We start from the raw sequence: 21,646 nt of genomic DNA on the forward strand, positions 1-21,646 counted from the left end.
GAGACCTCAGACCTGCATTCTAGGGATACCACATTTTCCAGTGATAGTGTTGGTGCGCCACCATGGGCAAACTCACTGACTTATTTACGACAGAGAGCTATATGTGGTAGTTTTGTGGTAATTTCCACTACCTTATATACGGTAGGGAGCTATGTTCAGAGAGTCTCTCTTCCCGTTGGCTCATGTACCTCCAACAAGTTATACTACAGTCACTCACAATTATTCATACTGATTCTGACATGCACACATCTGTCTTAAAATGACCATTGCACTGTTTAAAAATCTCCCCACATCATTGGCATTGTAATGGTAAATAGAAAATAAACCACCCGTCTGTTTTCAAATATTTTCTGTATTATAAAAGTTGCATTTAGACATGATCTCATTCTTTACAGAAATAAATAAAATGGTACAGTAAAAGCATTTTCTATGACACACTGCAAAGAGCGTGGCGGAGAACAGAATTCAACTTGCAACATTGGTATTTGATTAAGACACGCACAGGAATCCTACACTGACTGCATATCACCGTACACACTCAGCTCCCACACTTCTCATTACCCTATCTCTTTAGTTGTTCTCTTTGTGAATGTGGCTCTCTTGGATTAACTCCAGCAAAAAGGAACGCTTGCCTTCTCAAGCCGGGGTCATTGCCTGGAATTCTCAGCTTTTTCAGATAGGAATGCCTCAGCCAGTGGAAAGGTTTTTCTTTCAGCTTTCCCCAGTCTCGACTGCAGCAGGACACCGGAATTTGCATTCAGTCAGGACCCCACAGCCAGGTCTTCTCCCCAGTAGTGCAGAAAGATGTCTGCCTGTCTTTTTCCCTGATACTGCCCACTAAAACTTTCCTCTCAGCCCTCTTTATGACGTGTCCCAATGAAATCCATCATCTCTCATCCTCCTACTCTTCAACAATAGCTTCGCTTATACATTTGCAATTGTTGCAAATCTGACTTCCTCCTTCCTGCAGTTACTGTGCACAACAACACGGAGAATCAGGCAGAGAAGAGAAGAGAAAAATCTGCACACTCATTTAAATGGTTTTCAGAGTATGCCTAATTCTGCAGTAGAGAACACATTTTATTAGTGGGTTATATTACAATAAGGTTTTATTAGTCAGGTTAATGGTTAATAGGTTAGCTGTTAATTTTCAAATGTGTCTCTAGCAATATAGGCATTTCAGGTGAAAAATAGTGTGCATTTTTAAATGAACACGTGTGCTTTTAACTGTAAAAATAGATTTGCATCTTATATGTTAAAATCGTTTTTTACTGAATAGTCTGTCTTTCCTTGTTAATCTGCTAACCCATATAGCAATGCACCGCACCCTTGTGGTGGTGGTGCTGCAAAAATTTTTGTGCTACTTGTGCAGTATTGCTGTACTGTGTACTGTAACACGCCAAATATCCTTACAGGCTTAGTTGGTTAAAGCGCCTGTCTAGTAAACAGGAGATCCTGAGTTCGAATCTCAGCAGCGCCTGTCTGCTTTTTTTTCGACCAATCTGTCTCCCCAATATTAAAACTTTGTACAAAGATTGCTATTTCATGCTATTTAGAAGCACAGTCAGGCTTGAAATGTTGGCAAAGCATCCAAGAACTCTGGACTCCACTACCTTAGAGTCATATTGCCCAAGGTTGCGATGCCATCAGAAACAGCACATATTAGAATGAGCAATTCATATTTCCTGCTTAATTTTTTGTAAAAGAAGCAAAGGTACGCCTGAACAGGGACTTGAACCCTGGACCCTCAGATTAAAAGTCTGATGCTCTACCGACTGAGCTATCCAGGCACAGGGATCACTGCCCATTTGAAACTTGATTTTCACTCTACAGCACCTCCATACATGGCTACCTCACTGGTCAATAAAGGAAATGAATTACTAGTGCATTACACACATTTCGACACTGGAGACATAACTTTTTTCAGTCATTCCGTATCCAGATATAGAGATTTGCAGCATCTAGGACTTTAATGTTCACCCACTTACGGATTTGAATGTTTTGCCACATTCATGAGTGCAAACTTGCTCCCCAGTAAAGACGAACATGTGCTCCTCAATGCACACACTGGGCAATGCAGTCCACTCTAAATCGACGATTAATGACATGCTTGTTTTGTGCAATGGAGTTTCAGTCAATTGGAAAACATTTTGAAAAGTTATATTGCAACAGAAGCCCAGCCTTAAAAAAGTGGATTTCACTTCTAAATGATTACATGAGGAAGGAAAGGAGACCAGATGCAAAAAAGGTGCTGTGGCTTAGTTGGTTAAAGCGCCTGTCTAGTAAACAGGAGATCCTGAGTTCGAATCTCAGCAGCGCCTGTCTGCTTTTTTTCGACCAATCTGTCTCCCCAATATTAAAACTTTGTACAAAGATTGCTATTTCATGCTATTTAGAAGCACAGTCAGGCTTCATATGTTGGCAAAGCATCCAAGAACTCTGGACTCCACTACCTTAGAGTCATATTGCCCAAGGTTGCGATGCCATCAGAAATAGCACATATTAGAATGAGCAATTCATATTTCCTGCTTAATTTTTTGTAAAAGAAGCAAAGGTACGCCTGAACAGGGACTTGAACCCTGGACCCTCAAATTAAAAGTCTGATGCTCTACCGACTGAGCTATCCAGGCACATGGATCACTGCCATTTGAAACTTGATTTTCACTCTACAGCACCTCCATACATGGCTACCTCACTGGTCAATAAAGGAAATGAATTACTAGTGCATTACACACATTTTGACACTGGAGACATAACTTTTTTCAGTCATTCCGTATCCAGATATAGAGATTTGCAGCATCTAGGACTTTAATGTTCACCCACTTACGGATTTGAATGTTTTGCCACATTCATGAGTGCAAACTTGCTCCCCAGTAAATACGAACATGTGCTCCTCAATGCACACACTGGGCAATGCAGTCCACTCTAAATCGACGATTAATGACATGCTCGTTTTGTGCAATGGAGTTTCAGTCAATTGGAAAACATTTTGAAAAGTTATATTGCAACAGAAGCCCAGCCTTAAAAAAGTGGATTTCACTTCTAAATGATTACATGAGGAAGGAAAGGAGACCAGATGCAAAAAAGGTGCTGTGGCTTAGTTGGTTAAAGCGCCTGTCTAGTAAACAGGAGATCCTGAGTTAGAATCTCAGCAGCGCCTGTCTGCTTTTTTTCGACCAATCTGTCTCCCCAATATTAAAACTTTGTACAAAGATTGCTATTTCATGCTATTTAGAAGCACAGTCAGGCTTGATATGTTGGCAAAGCATCCAAGAACTCTGGACTCCACTACCTTAGAGTCATATTGCCCAAGGTTGCGATGCCATCAGAAATAGCACATATTAGAATGAGCAATTCATATTTCCTGCTTAATTTTTTGTAAAAGAAGCAAAGGTACGCCTGAACAGGGACTTGAACCCTGGACTCTCAGATTAAAAGTCTGATGCTCTACCGACTGAGCTATCCATGCACATGGATCACTGCCATTTGAAACTTGATTTTCACTCTACAGCACCTCCATACATGGCTACCTCACGGGTCAATAAAGGAAATGAATTACTAGTGCATTACACACATTTTGACACTGGAGACATAACTTTTTTCAGTCATTCCGTATCCAGATATAGAGATTTGCAGCATCTAGGACTTTAATGTTCACCCACTTACGGATTTGAATGTTTTGCCACATTCATGAGTGCAAACTTGCTCCCCAGTAAATACGAACATGTGCTCCTCAATGCACACACTGGGCAATGCAGTCCACTCTAAATCGACGATTAATGACATGCTCGTTTTGTGCAATGGAGTTTCAGTCAATTGGAAAACATTTTGAAAAGTTATATTGCAACAGAAGCCCAGCCTTAAAAAAGTGGATTTCACTTCTAAATGATTACACGAGGAAGGAAAGGAGACCAGATGCAAAAAAGGTGCTGTGGCTTAGTTGGTTAAAGCGCCTGTCTAGTAAACAGGAGATCCTGAGTTAGAATCTCAGCAGCGCCTGTCTGCTTTTTTTCGACCAATCTGTCTCCCCAATATTAAAACTTTGTACAAAGATTGCTATTTCATGCTATTTAGAAGCACAGTCAGGCTTGATATGTTGGCAAAGCATCCAAGAACTCTGGACTCCACTACCTTAGAGTCATATTGCCCAAGGTTGCGATGCCATCAGAAATAGCACATATTAGAATGAGCAATTCATATTTCCTGCTTAATTTTTTGTAAAAGAAGCAAAGGTACGCCTGAACAGGGACTTGAACCCTGGACCCTCAGATTAAAAGTCTGATGCTCTACCGACTGAGCTATCCAGGCACAGGGATCACTGCCCATTTGAAACTTGATTTTCACTCTACAGCACCTCCATACATGGCTACCTCACTGGTCAATAAAGGAAATGAATTACTAGTGCATTACACACATTTCGACACTGGAGACATAACTTTTTTCAGTCATTCCGTATCCAGATATAGAGATTTGCAGCATCTAGGACTTTAATGTTCACCCACTTACGGATTTGAATGTTTTGCCACATTCATGAGTGCAAACTTGCTCCCCAGTAAAGACGAACATGTGCTCCTCAATGCACACACTGGGCAATGCAGTCCACTCTAAATCGACGATTAATGACATGCTTGTTTTGTGCAATGGAGTTTCAGTCAATTGGAAAACATTTTGAAAAGTTATATTGCAACAGAAGCCCAGCCTTAAAAAAGTGGATTTCACTTCTGATTGATTACATGAGGAAGGAAAGGAGACCAGATGCAAAAAAGGTGCTGTGGCTTAGTTGGTTAAAGCGCCTGTTTAGTAAACAGGAGATCCTGAGTTCGAATCTCAGCAGCGCCTGTCTGCTTTTTTTCGACCAATCTGTCTCCCCAATATTAAAACTTTGTACAAAGATTGCTATTTCATGCTATTTAGAAGCACAGTCAGGCTTCATATGTTGGCAAAGCATCCAAGAACTCTGGACTCCACTACCTTAGAGTCATATTGCCCAAGGTTGCGATGCCATCAGAAATAGCACATATTAGAATGAGCAATTCATATTTCCTGCTTAATTTTTTGTAAAAGAAGCAAAGGTACGCCTGAACAGGGACTTGAACCCTGGACCCTCAGATTAAAAGTCTGATGCTCTACCGACTGAGCTATCCAGGCACATGGATCACTGCCATTTGAAACTTGATTTTCACTCTACAGCACCTCCATACATGGCTACCTCACTGGTCAATAAAGGAAATGAATTACTAGTGCATTACACACATTTTGACACTGGAGACATAACTTTTTTCAGTCATTCCGTATCCAGATATAGAGATTTGCAGCATCTAGGACTTTAATGTTCACCCACTTACGGATTTGAATGTTTTGCCACATTCATGAGTGCAAACTTGCTCCCCAGTAAATACGAACATGTGCTCCTCAATGCACACACTGGGCAATGCAGTCCACTCTAAATCGACGATTAATGACATGCTCGTTTTGTGCAATGGAGTTTCAGTCAATTGGAAAACATTTTGAAAAGTTATATTGCAACAGAAGCCCAGCCTTAAAAAAGTGGATTTCACTTCTAAATGATTACACGAGGAAGGAAAGGAGACCAGATGCAAAAAAGGTGCTGTGGCTTAGTTGGTTAAAGCGCCTGTCTAGTAAACAGGAGATCCTGAGTTAGAATCTCAGCAGCGCCTGTCTGCTTTTTTTCGACCAATCTGTCTCCCCAATATTAAAACTTTGTACAAAGATTGCTATTTCATGCTATTTAGAAGCACAGTCAGGCTTGATATGTTGGCAAAGCATCCAAGAACTCTGGACTCCACTACCTTAGAGTCATATTGCCCAAGGTTGCGATGCCATCAGAAATAGCACATATTAGAATGAGCAATTCATATTTCCTGCTTAATTTTTTGTAAAAGAAGCAAAGGTACGCCTGAACAGGGACTTGAACCCTGGACCCTCAGATTAAAAGTCTGATGCTCTACCGACTGAGCTATCCAGGCACAGGGATCACTGCCCATTTGAAACTTGATTTTCACTCTACAGCACCTCCATACATGGCTACCTCACTGGTCAATAAAGGAAATGAATTACTAGTGCATTACACACATTTTGACACTGGAGACATAACTTTTTTCAGTCATTCCGTATCCAGATATAGAGATTTGCAGCATCTAGGACTTTAATGTTCACCCACTTACGGATTTGAATGTTTTGCCACATTCATGAGTGCAAACTTGCTCCCCAGTAAAGACGAACATGTGCTCCTCAATGCACACACTGGGCAATGCAGTCCACTCTAAATCGACGATTAATGACATGCTCGTTTTGTGCAATGGAGTTTCAGTCAATTGGAAAACATTTTGAAAAGTTATATTGCAACAGAAGCCCAGCCTTAAAAAAGTGGATTTCACTTCTGATTGATTACATGAGGAAGGAAAGGAGACCAGATGCAAAAAAGGGGCTGTGGCTTAGTTGGTTAAAGCGCCTGTCTAGTAAACAGGAGATCCTGAGTTCGAATCTCAGCAGCGCCTGTCTGCTTTTTTTCCGACCAATCTGTCTCCCCAATATTAAAACTTTGTACAAAGATTGCTATTTCATGCTATTTAGAAGCACAGTCAGGCTTGAAATGTTGGCAAAGCATCCAAGAACTCTGGACTCCACTACCTTAGAGTCATATTGCCCAAGGTTGCGATGCCATCAGAAACAGCACATATTAGAATGAGCAATTCATATTTCCTGCTTAATTTTTTGTAAAAGAAGCAAAGGTACGCCTGAACAGGGACTTGAACCCTGGACCCTCAGATTAAAAGTCTGATGCTCTACCGACTGAGCTATCCAGGCACAGGGATCACTACCCATTTGAAACTTGATTTTCACTCTACAGCACCTCCATACATGGCTACCTCACTGGTCAATAAAGGAAATGAATTACTAGTGCATTACACACATTTCGACACTGGAGACATAACTTTTTTCAGTCATTCCGTATCCAGATATAGAGATTTGCAGCATCTAGGACTTTAATGTTCACCCACTTACGGATTTGAATGTTTTGCCACATTCATGAGTGCAAACTTGCTCCCCAGTAAAGACGAACATGTGCTCCTCAATGCACACACTGGGCAATGCAGTCCACTCTAAATCGACGATTAATGACATGCTTGTTTTGTGCAATGGAGTTTCAGTCAATTGGAAAACATTTTGAAAAGTTATATTGCAACAGAAGCCCAGCCTTAAAAAAGTGGATTTCACTTCTAAATGATTACATGAGGAAGGAAAGGAGACCAGATGCAAAAAAGGTGCTGTGGCTTAGTTGGTTAAAGCGCCTGTCTAGTAAACAGGAGATCCTGAGTTCGAATCTCAGCAGCGCCTGTCTGCTTTTTTTCGACCAATCTGTCTCCCCAATATTAAAACTTTGTACAAAGATTGCTATTTCATGCTATTTAGAAGCACAGTCAGGCTTCATATGTTGGCAAAGCATCCAAGAACTCTGGACTCCACTACCTTAGAGTCATATTGCCCAAGGTTGCGATGCCATCAGAAATAGCACATATTAGAATGAGCAATTCATATTTCCTGCTTAATTTTTTGTAAAAGAAGCAAAGGTACGCCTGAACAGGGACTTGAACCCTGGACCCTCAGATTAAAAGTCTGATGCTCTACCGACTGAGCTATCCAGGCACATGGATCACTGCCATTTGAAACTTGATTTTCACTCTACAGCACCTCCATACATGGCTACCTCACTGGTCAATAAAGGAAATGAATTACTAGTGCATTACACACATTTTGACACTGGAGACATAACTTTTTTCAGTCATTCCGTATCCAGATATAGAGATTTGCAGCATCTAGGACTTTAATGTTCACCCACTTACGGATTTGAATGTTTTGCCACATTCATGAGTGCAAACTTGCTCCCCAGTAAATACGAACATGTGCTCCTCAATGCACACACTGGGCAATGCAGTCCACTCTAAATCGACGATTAATGACATGCTCGTTTTGTGCAATGGAGTTTCAGTCAATTGGAAAACATTTTGAAAAGTTATATTGCAACAGAAGCCCAGCCTTAAAAAAGTGGATTTCACTTCTAAATGATTACACGAGGAAGGAAAGGAGACCAGATGCAAAAAAGGTGCTGTGGCTTAGTTGGTTAAAGCGCCTGTCTAGTAAACAGGAGATCCTGAGTTAGAATCTCAGCAGCGCCTGTCTGCTTTTTTTCGACCAATCTGTCTCCCCAATATTAAAACTTTGTACAAAGATTGCTATTTCATGCTATTTAGAAGCACAGTCAGGCTTGATATGTTGGCAAAGCATCCAAGAACTCTGGACTCCACTACCTTAGAGTCATATTGCCCAAGGTTGCGATGCCATCAGAAATAGCACATATTAGAATGAGCAATTCATATTTCCTGCTTAATTTTTTGTAAAAGAAGCAAAGGTACGCCTGAACAGGGACTTGAACCCTGGACCCTCAGATTAAAAGTCTGATGCTCTACCGACTGAGCTATCCATGCACATGGATCACTGCCATTTGAAACTTGATTTTCACTCTACAGCACCTCCATACATGGCTACCTCACTGGTCAATAAAGGAAATGAATTACTAGTGCATTACACACATTTTGACACTGGAGACATAACTTTTTTCAGTCATTCCGTATCCAGATATAGAGATTTGCAGCATCTAGGACTTTAATGTTCACCCACTTACGGATTTGAATGTTTTGCCACATTCATGAGTGCAAACTTGCTCCCCAGTAAATACGAACATGTGCTCCTCAATGCACACACTGGGCAATGCAGTCCACTCTAAATCGACGATTAATGACATGCTCGTTTTGTGCAATGGAGTTTCAGTCAATTGGAAAACATTTTGAAAAGTTATATTGCAACAGAAGCCCAGCCTTAAAAAAGTGGATTTCACTTCTAAATGATTACACGAGGAAGGAAAGGAGACCAGATGCAAAAAAGGTGCTGTGGCTTAGTTGGTTAAAGCGCCTGTCTAGTAAACAGGAGATCCTGAGTTAGAATCTCAGCAGCGCCTGTCTGCTTTTTTTCGACCAATCTGTCTCCCCAATATTAAAACTTTGTACAAAGATTGCTATTTCATGCTATTTAGAAGCACAGTCAGGCTTCATATGTTGGCAAAGCATCCAAGAACTCTGGACTCCACTACCTTAGAGTCATATTGCCCAAGGTTGCGATGCCATCAGAAATAGCACATATTAGAATGAGCAATTCATATTTCCTGCTTAATTTTTTGTAAAAGAAGCAAAGGTACGCCTGAACAGGGACTTGAACCCTGGACCCTCAGATTAAAAGTCTGATGCTCTACCGACTGAGCTATCCAGGCACATGGATCACTGCCATTTGAAACTTGATTTTCACTCTACAGCACCTCCATACATGGCTACCTCACTGGTCAATAAAGGAAATGAATTACTAGTGCATTACACACATTTTGACACTGGAGACATAACTTTTTTCAGTCATTCCGTATCCAGATATAGAGATTTGCAGCATCTAGGACTTTAATGTTCACCCACTTACGGATTTGAATGTTTTGCCACATTCATGAGTGCAAACTTGCTCCCCAGTAAATACGAACATGTGCTCCTCAATGCACACACTGGGCAATGCAGTCCACTCTAAATCGACGATTAATGACATGCTCGTTTTGTGCAATGGAGTTTCAGTCAATTGGAAAACATTTTGAAAAGTTATATTGCAACATAAGCCCAGCCTTAAAAAAGTGGATTTCACTTCTAAATGATTACATGAGGAAGGAAAGGAGACCAGATGCAAAAAAGGTGCTGTGGCTTAGTTGGTTAAAGCGCCTGTCTAGTAAACAGGAGATCCTGAGTTAGAATCTCAGCAGCGCCTGTCTGCTTTTTTTCGACCAATCTGTCTCCCCAATATTAAAACTTTGTACAAAGATTGCTATTTCATGCTATTTAGAAGCACAGTCAGGCTTGATATGTTGGCAAAGCATCCAAGAACTCTGGACTCCACTACCTTAGAGTCATATTGCCCAAGGTTGCGATGCCATCAGAAATAGCACATATTAGAATGAGCAATTCATATTTCCTGCTTAATTTTTTGTAAAAGAAGCAAAGGTACGCCTGAACAGGGACTTGAACCCTGGACCCTCAGATTAAAAGTCTGATGCTCTACCGACTGAGCTATCCATGCACATGGATCACTGCCATTTGAAACTTGATTTTCACTCTACAGCACCTCCATACATGGCTACCTCACTGGTCAATAAAGGAAATGAATTACTAGTGCATTACACACATTTTGACACTGGAGACATAACTTTTTTCAGTCATTCCGTATCCAGATATAGAGATTTGCAGCATCTAGGACTTTAATGTTCACCCACTTACGGATTTGAATGTTTTGCCACATTCATGAGTGCAAACTTGCTCCCCAGTAAATACGAACATGTGCTCCTCAATGCACACACTGGGCAATGCAGTCCACTCTAAATCGACGATTAATGACATGCTCGTTTTGTGCAATGGAGTTTCAGTCAATTGGAAAACATTTTGAAAAGTTATATTGCAACAGAAGCCCAGCCTTAAAAAAGTGGATTTCACTTCTAAATGATTACACGAGGAAGGAAAGGAGACCAGATGCAAAAAAGGTGCTGTGGCTTAGTTGGTTAAAGCGCCTGTCTAGTAAACAGGAGATCCTGAGTTAGAATCTCAGCAGCGCCTGTCTGCTTTTTTTCGACCAATCTGTCTCCCCAATATTAAAACTTTGTACAAAGATTGCTATTTCATGCTATTTAGAAGCACAGTCAGGCTTGATATGTTGGCAAAGCATCCAAGAACTCTGGACTCCACTACCTTAGAGTCATATTGCCCAAGGTTGCGATGCCATCAGAAATAGCACATATTAGAATGAGCAATTCATATTTCCTGCTTAATTTTTTGTAAAAGAAGCAAAGGTACGCCTGAACAGGGACTTGAACCCTGGACCCTCAGATTAAAAGTCTGATGCTCTACCGACTGAGCTATCCAGGCACAGGGATCACTGCCCATTTGAAACTTGATTTTCACTCTACAGCACCTCCATACATGGCTACCTCACTGGTCAATAAAGGAAATGAATTACTAGTGCATTACACACATTTTGACACTGGAGACATAACTTTTTTCAGTCATTCCGTATCCAGATATAGAGATTTGCAGCATCTAGGACTTTAATGTTCACCCACTTACGGATTTGAATGTTTTGCCACATTCATGAGTGCAAACTTGCTCCCCAGTAAAGACGAACATGTGCTCCTCAATGCACACACTGGGCAATGCAGTCCACTCTAAATCGACGATTAATGACATGCTCGTTTTGTGCAATGGAGTTTCAGTCAATTGGAAAACATTTTGAAAAGTTATATTGCAACAGAAGCCCAGCCTTAAAAAAGTGGATTTCACTTCTGATTGATTACATGAGGAAGGAAAGGAGACCAGATGCAAAAAAGGGGCTGTGGCTTAGTTGGTTAAAGCGCCTGTCTAGTAAACAGGATATCCTGAGTTCGAATCTCAGCAGCGCCTGTCTGCTTTTTTTTCGACCAATCTGTCTCCCCAATATTAAAACTTTGTACAAAGATTGCTATTTCATGCTATTTAGAAGCACAGTCAGGCTTGAAATGTTGGCAAAGCATCCAAGAACTCTGGACTCCACTACCTTAGAGTCATATTGCCCAAGGTTGCGATGCCATCAGAAACAGCACATATTAGAATGAGCAATTCATATTTCCTGCTTAATTTTTTGTAAAAGAAGCAAAGGTACGCCTGAACAGGGACTTGAACCCTGGACCCTCAGATTAAAAGTCTGATGCTCTACCGACTGAGCTATCCAGGCACAGGGATCACTGCCCATTTGAAACTTGATTTTCACTCTACAGCACCTCCATACATGGCTACCTCACTGGTCAATAAAGGAAATGAATTACTAGTGCATTACACACATTTCGACACTGGAGACATAACTTTTTTCAGTCATTCCGTATCCAGATATAGAGATTTGCAGCATCTAGGACTTTAATGTTCACCCACTTACGGATTTGAATGTTTTGCCACATTCATGAGTGCAAACTTGCTCCCCAGTAAAGACGAACATGTGCTCCTCAATGCACACACTGGGCAATGCAGTCCACTCTAAATCGACGATTAATGACATGCTTGTTTTGTGCAATGGAGTTTCAGTCAATTGGAAAACATTTTGAAAAGTTATATTGCAACAGAAGCCCAGCCTTAAAAAAGTGGATTTCACTTCTAAATGATTACATGAGGAAGGAAAGGAGACCAGATGCAAAAAAGGTGCTGTGGCTTAGTTGGTTAAAGCGCCTGTCTAGTAAACAGGAGATCCTGAGTTCGAATCTCAGCAGCGCCTGTCTGCTTTTTTTCGACCAATCTGTCTCCCCAATATTAAAACTTTGTACAAAGATTGCTATTTCATGCTATTTAGAAGCACAGTCAGGCTTCATATGTTGGCAAAGCATCCAAGAACTCTGGACTCCACTACCTTAGAGTCATATTGCCCAAGGTTGCGATGCCATCAGAAATAGCACATATTAGAATGAGCAATTCATATTTCCTGCTTAATTTTTTGTAAAAGAAGCAAAGGTACGCCTGAACAGGGACTTGAACCCTGGACCCTCAGATTAAAAGTCTGATGCTCTACCGACTGAGCTATCCAGGCACATGGATCACTGCCATTTGAAACTTGATTTTCACTCTACAGCACCTCCATACATGGCTACCTCACTGGTCAATAAAGGAAATGAATTACTAGTGCATTACACACATTTTGACACTGGAGACATAACTTTTTTCAGTCATTCCGTATCCAGATATAGAGATTTGCAGCATCTAGGACTTTAATGTTCACCCACTTACGGATTTGAATGTTTTGCCACATTCATGAGTGCAAACTTGCTCCCCAGTAAATACGAACATGTGCTCCTCAATGCACACACTGGGCAATGCAGTCCACTCTAAATCGACGATTAATGACATGCTCGTTTTGTGCAATGGAGTTTCAGTCAATTGGAAAACATTTTGAAAAGTTATATTGCAACAGAAGCCCAGCCTTAAAAAAGTGGATTTCACTTCTAAATGATTACATGAGGAAGGAAAGGAGACCAGATGCAAAAAAGGTGCTGTGGCTTAGTTGGTTAAAGCGCCTGTCTAGTAAACAGGAGATCCTGAGTTAGAATCTCAGCAGCGCCTGTCTGCTTTTTTTCGACCAATCTGTCTCCCCAATATTAAAACTTTGTACAAAGATTGCTATTTCATGCTATTTAGAAGCACAGTCAGGCTAGATATGTTGGCAAAGCATCCAAGAACTCTGGACTCCACTACCTTAGAGTCATATTGCCCAAGGTTGCGATGCCATCAGAAATAGCACATATTAGAATGAGCAATTCATATTTCCTGCTTAATTTTTTGTAAAAGAAGCAAAGGTACGCCTGAACAGGGACTTGAACCCTGGACCCTCAGATTAAAAGTCTGATGCTCTACCGACTGAGCTATCCATGCACATGGATCACTGCCATTTGAAACTTGATTTTCACTCTACAGCACCTCCATACATGGCTACCTCACTGGTCAATAAAGGAAATGAATTACTAGTGCATTACACACATTTTGACACTGGAGACATAACTTTTTTCAGTCATTCCGTATCCAGATATAGAGATTTGCAGCATCTAGGACTTTAATGTTCACCCACTTACGGATTTGAATGTTTTGCCACATTCATGAGTGCAAACTTGCTCCCCAGTAAATACGAACATGTGCTCCTCAATGCACACACTGGGCAATGCAGTCCACTCTAAATCGACGATTAATGACATGCTCGTTTTGTGCAATGGAGTTTCAGTCAATTGGAAAACATTTTGAAAAGTTATATTGCAACAGAAGCCCAGCCTTAAAAAAGTGGATTTCACTTCTAAATGATTACACGAGGAAGGAAAGGAGACCAGATGCAAAAAAGGTGCTGTGGCTTAGTTGGTTAAAGCGCCTGTCTAGTAAACAGGAGATCCTGAGTTAGAATCTCAGCAGCGCCTGTCTGCTTTTTTTCGACCAATCTGTCTCCCCAATATTAAAACTTTGTACAAAGATTGCTATTTCATGCTATTTAGAAGCACAGTCAGGCTTGATATGTTGGCAAAGCATCCAAGAACTCTGGACTCCACTACCTTAGAGTCATATTGCCCAAGGTTGCGATGCCATCAGAAATAGCACATATTAGAATGAGCAATTCATATTTCCTGCTTAATTTTTTGTAAAAGAAGCAAAGGTACGCCTGAACAGGGACTTGAACCCTGGACCCTCAGATTAAAAGTCTGATGCTCTACCGACTGAGCTATACAGGCACAGGGATCACTGCCCATTTGAAACTTGATTTTCACTCTACAGCACCTCCATACATGGCTACCTCACTGGTCAATAAAGGAAATGAATTACTAGTGCATTACACACATTTTGACACTGGAGACATAACTTTTTTCAGTCATTCCGTATCCAGATATAGAGATTTGCAGCATCTAGGACTTTAATGTTCACCCACTTACGGATTTGAATGTTTTGCCACATTCATGAGTGCAAACTTGCTCCCCAGTAAAGACGAACATGTGCTCCTCAATGCACACACTGGGCAATGCAGTCCACTCTAAATCGACGATTAATGACATGCTCGTTTTGTGCAATGGAGTTTCAGTCAATTGGAAAACATTTTGAAAAGTTATATTGCAACAGAAGCCCAGCCTTAAAAAAGTGGATTTCACTTCTGATTGATTACATGAGGAAGGAAAGGAGACCAGATGCAAAAAAGGGGCTGTGGCTTAGTTGGTTAAAGCGCCTGTCTAGTAAACAGGAGATCCTGAGTTCGAATCTCAGCAGCGCCTGTCTGCTTTTTTTTCGACCAATCTGTCTCCCCAATATTAAAACTTTGTACAAAGATTGCTATTTCATGCTATTTAGAAGCACAGTCAGGCTTGAAATGTTGGCAAAGCATCCAAGAACTCTGGACTCCACTACCTTAGAGTCATATTGCCCAAGGTTGCGATGCCATCAGAAACAGCACATATTAGAATGAGCAATTCATATTTCCTGCTTAATTTTTTGTAAAAGAAGCAAAGGTACGCCTGAACAGGGACTTGAACCCTGGACCCTCAGATTAAAAGTCTGATGCTCTACCGACTGAGCTATCCAGGCACAGGGATCACTGCCCATTTGAAACTTGATTTTCACTCTACAGCACCTCCATACATGGCTACCTCACTGGTCAATAAACGAAATGAATTACTAGTGCATTACACACATTTCGACACTGGAGACATAACTTTTTTCAGTCATTCCGTATCCAGATATAGAGATTTGCAGCATCTAGGACTTTAATGTTCACCCACTTACGGATTTGAATGTTTTGCCACATTCATGAGTGCAAACTTGCTCCCCAGTAAAGACGAACATGTGCTCCTCAATGCACACACTGGGCAATGCAGTCCACTCTAAATCGACGATTAATGACATGCTTGTTTTGTGCAATGGAGTTTCAGTCAATTGGAAAACATTTTGAAAAGTTATATTGCAACAGAAGCCCAGCCTTAAAAAAGTGGATTTCACTTCTAAATGATTACACGAGGAAGGAAAGGAGACCAGATGCAAAAAAGGTGCTGTGGCTTAGTTGGTTAAAGCGCCTGTCTAGTAAACAGGAGATCCTGAGTTAGAATCTCAGCAGCGCCTGTCTGCTTTTTTTCGACCAATCTGTCTCCCCAATATTAAAACTTTGTACAAAGATTGCTATTTCATGCTATTTAGAAGCACAGTCAGGCTTGATATGTTGGCAAAGCATCCAAGAACTCTGGACTCCACTACCTTAGAGTCATATTGCCCAAGGTTGCGATGCCATCAGAAATAGCACATATTAGAATGAGCAATTCATATTTCCTGCTTAATTTTTTGTAAAAGAAGCAAAGGTACGCCTGAACAGGGACTTGAACCCTGGACCCTCAGATTAAAAGTCTGATGCTCTACCGACTGAGCTATACAGGCACAGGGATCACTGCCCATTTGAAACTTGATTTTCACTCTACAGCACCTCCATACATGGCTACCTCACTGGTCAATAAAGGAAATGAATTACTAGTGCATTACACACATTTTGACACTGGAGACATAACTTTTTTCAGTCATTCCGTATCCAGATATAGAGATTTGCAGCATCTAGGACTTTAATGTTCACCCACTTACGGATTTGAATGTTTTGCCACATTCATGAGTGCAAACTTGCTCCCCAGTAAAGACGAACATGTGCTCCTCAATGCACACACTGGGCAATGCAGTCCACTCTAAATCGACGATTAATGACATGCTCGTTTTGTGCAATGGAGTTTCAGTCAATTGGAAAACATTTTGAAAAGTTATATTGCAACAGAAGCCCAGCCTTAAAAAAGTGGATTTCACTTCTGATTGATTACATGAGGAAGGAAAGGAGACCAGATGCAAAAAAGGGGCTGTGGCTTAGTTGGTTAAAGCGCCTGTCTAGTAAACAGGAGATCCTGAGTTCGAATCTCAGCAGCGCCTGTCTGCTTTTTTTTCGACCAATCTGTCTCCCCAATATTAAAACTTTGTACAAAGATTGCTATTTCATGCTATTTAGAAGCACAGTCAGGCTTGAAATGTTGGCAAAGCATCCAAGAACTCTGGACTCCACTACCTTAGAGTCATATTGCCCAAGGTTGCGATGCCATCAGAAACAGCACATATTAGAATGAGCAATTCATATTTCCTGCTTAATTTTTTGTAAAAGAAGCAAAGGTACGCCTGAACAGGGACTTGAACCCTGGACCCTCAGATTAAAAGTCTGATGCTCTACCGACTGAGCTATCCAGGCACAGGGATCACTGCCCATTTGAAACTTGATTTTCACTCTACAGCACCTCCATACATGGCTACCTCACTGGTCAATAAAGGAAATGAATTACTAGTGCATTACACACATTTCGACACTGGAGACATAACTTTTTTCAGTCATTCCGTATCCAGATATAGAGATTTGCAGCATCTAGGACTTTAATGTTCACCCACTTACGGATTTGAATGTTTTGCCACATTCATGAGTGCAAACTTGCTCCCCAGTAAAGACGAACATGTGCTCCTCAATGCACACACTGGGCAATGCAGTCCACTCTAAATCGACGATTAATGACATGCTCGTTTTGTGCAATGGAGTTTCAGTCAATTGGAAAACATTTTGAAAAGTTATATTGCAACAGAAGCCCAGCCTTAAAAAAGTGGATTTCACTTCTGATTGATTACATGAGGAAGGAAAGGAGACCAGATGCAAAAAAGGGGCTGTGGATTAGTTGGTTAAAGCGCCTGTCTAGTAAACAGGAGATCCTGAGTTCGAATCTCAGCAGCGCCTGTCTGCTTTTTTTTCGACCAATCTGTCTCCCCAATATTAAAACTTTGTACAAAGATTGCTATTTCATGCTATTTAGAAGCACAGTCAGGCTTGAAATGTTGGCAAAGCATCCAAGAACTCTGGACTCCACTACCTTAGAGTCATATTGCCCAAGGTTGCGATGCCATCAGAAACAGCACATATTAGAATGAGCAATTCATATTTCCTGCTTAATTTTTTGTAAAAGAAGCAAAGGTATGCCTGAACAGGGACTTGAACCCTGGACCCTCAGATTAAAAGTCTGATGCTCTACCGACTGAGCTATCCAGGCACAGGGATCACTGCCCATTTGAAACTTGATTTTCACTCTACAGCACCTCCATACATGGCTACCTCACTGGTCAATAAAGGAAATGAATTACTAGTGCATTACACACATTTCGACACTGGAGACATAACTTTTTTCAGTCATTCCGTATCCAGATATAGAGATTTGCAGCATCTAGGACTTTAATGTTCACCCACTTACGGATTTGAATGTTTTGCCACATTCATGAGTGCAAACTTGCTCCCCAGTAAAGACGAACATGTGCTCCTCAATGCACACACTGGGCAATGCAGTCCACTCTAAATCGACGATTAATGACATGCTTGTTTTGTGCAATGGAGTTTCAGTCAATTGGAAAACATTTTGAAAAGTTATATTGCAACAGAAGCCCAGCCTTAAAAAAGTGGATTTCACTTCTAAATGATTACATGAGGAAGGAAAGGAGACCAGATGCAAAAAAGGTGCTGTGGCTTAGTTGGTTAAAGCGCCTGTCTAGTAAACAGGAGATCCTGAGTTCGAATCTCAGCAGCGCCTGTCTGCTTTTTTTCGACCAATCTGTCTCCCCAATATTAAAACTTTGTACAAAGATTGCTATTTCATGCTATTTAGAAGCACAGTCAGGCTTCATATGTTGGCAAAGCATCCAAGAACTCTGGACTCCACTACCTTAGAGTCATATTGCCCAAGGTTGCGATGCCATCAGAAATAGCACATATTAGAATGAGCAATTCATATTTCCTGCTTAATTTTTTGTAAAAGAAGCAAAGGTACGCCTGAACAGGGACTTGAACCCTGGACCCTCAGATTAAAAGTCTGATGCTCTACCGACTGAGCTATCCAGGCACATGGATCACTGCCATTTGAAACTTGATTTTCACTCTACAGCACCTCCATACATGGCTACCTCACTGGTCAATAAAGGAAATGAATTACTAGTGCATTACACACATTTTGACACTGGAGACATAACTTTTTTCAGTCATTCCGTATCCAGATATAGAGATTTGCAGCATCTAGGACTTTAATGTTCACCCACTTACGGATTTGAATGTTTTGCCACATTCATGAGTGCAAACTTGCTCCCCAGTAAATACGAACATGTGCTCCTCAATGCACACACTGGGCAATGCAGTCCACTCTAAATCGACGATTAATGACATGCTCGTTTTGTGCAATGGAGTTTCAGTCAATTGGAAAACATTTTGAAAAGTTATATTGCAACAGAAGCCCAGCCTTAAAAAAGTGGATTTCACTTCTAAATGATTACACGAGGAAGGAAAGGAGACCAGATGCAAAAAAGGTGCTGTGGCTTAGTTGGTTAAAGCGCTTGTCTAGTAAACAGGAGATCCTGAGTTAGAATCTCAGCAGCGCCTGTCTGCTTTTTTTCGACCAATCTGTCTCCCCAATATTAAAACTTTGTACAAAGATTGCTATTTCATGCTATTTAGAAGCACAGTCAGGCTTGATATGTTGGCAAAGCATCCAAGAACTCTGGACTCCACTACCTTAGAGTCATATTGCCCAAGGTTGCGATGCCATCAGAAATAGCACATATTAGAATGAGCAATTCATATTTCCTGCTTAATTTTTTGTAAAAGAAGCAAAGGTACGCCTGAACAGGGACTTGAACCCTGGACCCTCAGATTAAAAGTCTGATGCTCTACCGACTGAGCTATACAGGCACAGGGATCACTGCCCATTTGAAACTTGATTTTCACTCTACAGCACCTCCATACATGGCTACCTCACTGGTCAATAAAGGAAATGAATTACTAGTGCATTACACACATTTTGACACTGGAGACATAACTTTTTTCAGTCATTCCGTATCCAGATATAGAGATTTGCAGCATCTAGGACTTTAATGTTCACCCACTTACGGATTTGAATGTTTTGCCACATTCATGAGTGCAAACTTGCTCCCCAGTAAAGACGAACATGTGCTCCTCAATGCACACACTGGGCAATGCAGTCCACTCTAAATCGACGATTAATGACATGCTCGTTTTGTGCAATGGAGTTTCAGTCAATTGGAAAACATTTTGAAAAGTTATATTGCAACAGAAGCCCAGCCTTAAAAAAGTGGATTTCACTTCTGATTGATTACATGAGGAAGGAAAGGAGACCAGATGCAAAAAAGGGGCTGTGGCTTAGTTGGTTAAAGCGCCTGTCTAGTAAACAGGAGATCCTGAGTTCGAATCTCAGCAGCGCCTGTCTGCTTTTTTTTCGACCAATCTGTCTCCCCAATATTAAAACTTTGTACAAAGATTGCTATTTCATGCTATTTAGAAGCACAGTCAGGCTTGAAATGTTGGCAAAGCATCCAAGAACTCTGGACTCCACTACCTTAGAGTCATATTGCCCAAGGTTGCGATGCCATCAGAAACAGCACATATTAGAATGAGCAATTCATATTTCCTGCTTAATTTTTTGTAAAAGAAGCAAAGGTACGCCTGAACAGGGACTTGAACCCTGGACCCTCAGATTAAAAGTCTGATGCTCTACCGACTGAGCTATCCAGGCACAGGGATCACTGCCCATTTGAAACTTGATTTTCACTCTACAGCACCTCCATACATGGCTACCTCACTGGTCAATAAAGGAAATGAATTACTAGTGCATTACACACATTTCGACACTGGAGACATAACTTTTTTCAGTCATTCCGTATCCAGATATAGAGATTTGCAGCATCTAGGACTTTAATGTTCACCCACTTACGGATTTGAAGGTTTTGCCACATTCATGAGTGCAAACTTGCTCCCCAGTAAAGACGAACATGTGCTCCTCAATGCACACACTGGGCAATGCAGTCCACTCTAAATCGACGATTAATGACATGCTCGTTTTGTGCAATGGAGTTTCAGTCAATTGGAAAACATTTTGAAAAGTTATATTGCAACAGAAGCCCAGCCTTAAAAAAGTGGATTTCACTTCTGATTGATTACATGAGGAAGGAAAGGAGACCAGATGCAAAAAAGGGGCTGTGGCTTAGTTGGTTAAAGCGCCTGTCTAGTAAACAGGAGATCCTGAGTTCGAATCTCAGCAGCGCCTGTCTGCTTTTTTTTCGACCAATCTGTCTCCCCAATATTAAAACTTTGTACAAAGATTGCTATTTCATGCTATTTAGAAGCACAGTCAGGCTTGAAATGTTGGCAAAGCATCCAAGAACTCTGGACTCCACTACCTTAGAGTCATATTGCCCAAGGTTGCGATGCCATCAGAAACAGCACATATTAGAATGAGCAATTCATATTTCCTGCTTAATTTTTTGTAAAAGAAGCAAAGGTACGCCTGAACAGGGACTTGAACCCTGGACCCTCAGATTAAAAGTCTGATGCTCTACCGACTGAGCTATCCAGGCACAGGGATCACTGCCCATTTGAAACTTGATTTTCACTCTACAGCACCTCCATACATGGCTACCTCACTGGTCAATAAAGGAAATGAATTACTAGTGCATTACACACATTTTGACACTGGAGACATAACTTTTTTCAGTCATTCCGTATCCAGATATAGAGATTTGCAGCATCTAGGACTTTAATGTTCACCCACTTACGGATTTGAATGTTTTGCCACATTCATGAGTGCAAACTTGCTCCCCAGTAAAGACGAACATGTGCTCCTCAATGCACACACTGGGCAATGCAGTCCACTCTAAATCGACGATTAATGACATGCTCGTTTTGTGCAATGGAGTTTCAGTCAATTGGAAAACATTTTGAAAAGTTATATTGCAACAGAAGCCCAGCCTTAAAAAAGTGGATTTCACTTCTGATTGATTACATGAGGAAGGAAAGGAGACCAGATGCAAAAAAGGGGCTGTGGCTTAGTTGGTTAAAGCGCCTGTCTAGTAAACAGGAGATCCTGAGTTCGAATCTCAGCAGCGCCTGTCTGCTT

The 21,646-nt window shown here is 41.1% G+C and overlaps 5 non-coding genes across 5 annotated transcripts; 4 read left to right on the plus strand and 1 right to left on the minus strand.

Moving 5' to 3' along the window:
• Window positions 1–2,247: 2,247 nt before the first annotated feature.
• On the plus strand, window positions 2,248–2,321 carry TRNAT-AGU (transfer RNA threonine (anticodon AGU)). Its single transcript has one exon. It is a non-coding gene; the product is annotated as a tRNA-Thr (tRNA).
• A 4,964-nt stretch (window positions 2,322–7,285) lies between these two features.
• On the plus strand, window positions 7,286–7,359 carry TRNAT-AGU (transfer RNA threonine (anticodon AGU)). The gene has a single exon. It is a non-coding gene; the product is annotated as a tRNA-Thr (tRNA).
• Window positions 7,360–12,322: 4,963 nt separating this feature from the next.
• On the plus strand, window positions 12,323–12,396 carry TRNAT-AGU (transfer RNA threonine (anticodon AGU)). The gene has a single exon. It is a non-coding gene; the product is annotated as a tRNA-Thr (tRNA).
• A 5,277-nt stretch (window positions 12,397–17,673) lies between these two features.
• On the minus strand, window positions 17,674–17,746 carry TRNAK-UUU (transfer RNA lysine (anticodon UUU)). Its single transcript has one exon. It is a non-coding gene; the product is annotated as a tRNA-Lys (tRNA).
• Window positions 17,747–18,203: 457 nt separating this feature from the next.
• Window positions 18,204–18,277, plus strand: TRNAT-AGU (transfer RNA threonine (anticodon AGU)). Its single transcript has one exon. It is a non-coding gene; the product is annotated as a tRNA-Thr (tRNA).
• Window positions 18,278–21,646: the final 3,369 nt, after the last annotated feature.

This window comes from Ambystoma mexicanum, unplaced genomic scaffold (assembly GCF_040938575.1).
Source record: "Ambystoma mexicanum isolate Mex_15411 unplaced genomic scaffold, UKY_AmexF1_1 Mex_scaf1, whole genome shotgun sequence".
Lineage (NCBI taxonomy): Eukaryota > Metazoa > Chordata > Amphibia > Caudata > Ambystomatidae > Ambystoma > Ambystoma mexicanum.